Raw genomic sequence first — 1,847 nt, forward strand, 5'->3', positions numbered from 1 at the left:
TACTCAATTTTTCTGAAATGCCTTCTGTATCCACCCTGGATTCTACATTTTAAAATTCTACCATTCTATCTCACCACCTGTTTAAAGAAACCTCTTCTGATCTTTCTAATTAGATGTGATTCTTTATTCAATTGTTCCCACACCCCTGTACCTATTTTAATGCAATTGTCAAATCCTGATTTTTATTTTAGATATTTTTCACTTATCTCCCTTCCATCCCCACCTTATAGCTCTACTCCCAACTTCATCCCAACTAATGTGTAGCAATTTAAGAGCATAGTATATATGCTCTTTCTTATGTTTGAGTTCTCTGTAGTTATAGAACAGCCTGTGAAGCCCCCAAGGACAGCAAATGTCTTTTTTTAGGCATATGAAAATGAATTACTACTGTGATTTCACCATCAAAACTTATGACCTTGGTCTTTCCTTCTTGCCTTTGTATAAGGCCAAAAGAGACACATTGGCTACTTTGACAACCTTACAGCTAACTCCAGGAATATCACCAACAGCATGACCTTTGCAACCAAATCCAGCAACTAGAACTTCATCATTTTCCTCAGTAAAATTCAAATAACCATCGTTGGGTACAAGGGCTGTGATTTTTTTTATTTTTATTTTTTTGGCCATTCTTGATCAGCTGGACCCTGACATACTTCCTGATAGCAGAATTTGACTGTTTGGCTTTAACCCCTACTTTCCCCAGCACAATTCCCTTTGAATGGGAAGCACCTCCAAAAGGGTTGGCCTTCAGGGCCCTGCCCAAATGGGCCTTCTGGTACTTCATGCCACTTCTGATATAGCTGGTGGCTTCGGAACTTCCAGGCAGTACAAAGACCATGATACTTGCCCATCCTGCTGGCGCCACGGGCCTGAGCGAAAGAGAGAGGCTGTACAGGAAGGAGCCAGCAAATGTCTTTCTTTCCTTCACTGTAGTATCAACTAAGACTGGTGGACTACTTGTTGTATATAACACCTCAGATATTTATAGAAAAAATGACCAAGAAAATAATAAAAATCGAATGAATAAAGTGAGAGAATACCATGAGGGAAGTGGCTTCCTCTGTCATACCAATTATATGTTTTTTCCTAGCTTAGTGGGAGGTTAGACTCTAGTAGGAAACTCTGAGTAAAGTGAGGGTAAGGAAAGATACCATAAGGAAATTTAAAACACAGTAATTATTAGAACTTTAAATTTACTGATATAGTTGGTAATCTGTATTCAAATAAACTCTATACCTAAATATAAAATTGTATTTAAATTTTTTATGATTGCATAAAATGTGTATCAATTTTTTATTCTACCAAATGTAATAAAATGGGAATAGAGAACAAAACTAGTGGCATAAGGAGATTAGAAATCACCAGTCTGTACTAATAATAAGCAGAGAACAGAACAAACTGAAAAATCAACAACTCTGTTTAGATTTAGAAGAGAAAGGAGGTCACAAGGCAAACCACTGTCTCCAAAATTGAACAGAAACAAAGGTAAATACTAAGAATTATAACTTAACAGAGGAGAAACACATGAGCAGAAACTCCTTGGAAAACTATGCTGGGTTAAGAAAACCTGTATTTAATTAATTGCTGGAGGCCTGGCCTTGACATATACGAGAGTTACTATCTCCAGGGGAACCCAGTCACAAGGGGTATGTATCTACAATTTTGTGATATTTACCACTTAGATCTTGAACAGGCCCTGACAGTGAATGTTTGAGAAGAAACTCCTCCTTCTTCTGTCAGAACAAGGGTAAAGGTAGTTATTTTGAAATGTCCTAGAATAATGTGTTCTTCTTAACAAGGTCTGCATTCAGAAAAATATCATTTAAAAAGGGCCAAACTTACTGGAG

At 37.1% G+C, this 1,847-nt stretch overlaps 1 pseudogene; it reads right to left on the reverse strand.

Annotated features, from left to right (window-relative positions):
• Positions 1-363: 363 nt before the first annotated feature.
• LOC102251883 lies at positions 364-897 on the reverse strand (annotated as a pseudogene).
• Between the last annotated feature and the right edge of the window lie 950 nt (positions 898-1,847).

This window comes from Myotis brandtii, unplaced genomic scaffold (assembly GCF_000412655.1).
Source record: "Myotis brandtii unplaced genomic scaffold, ASM41265v1 scaffold779, whole genome shotgun sequence".
Classification (NCBI taxonomy): Eukaryota; Metazoa; Chordata; class Mammalia; order Chiroptera; family Vespertilionidae; genus Myotis; species Myotis brandtii.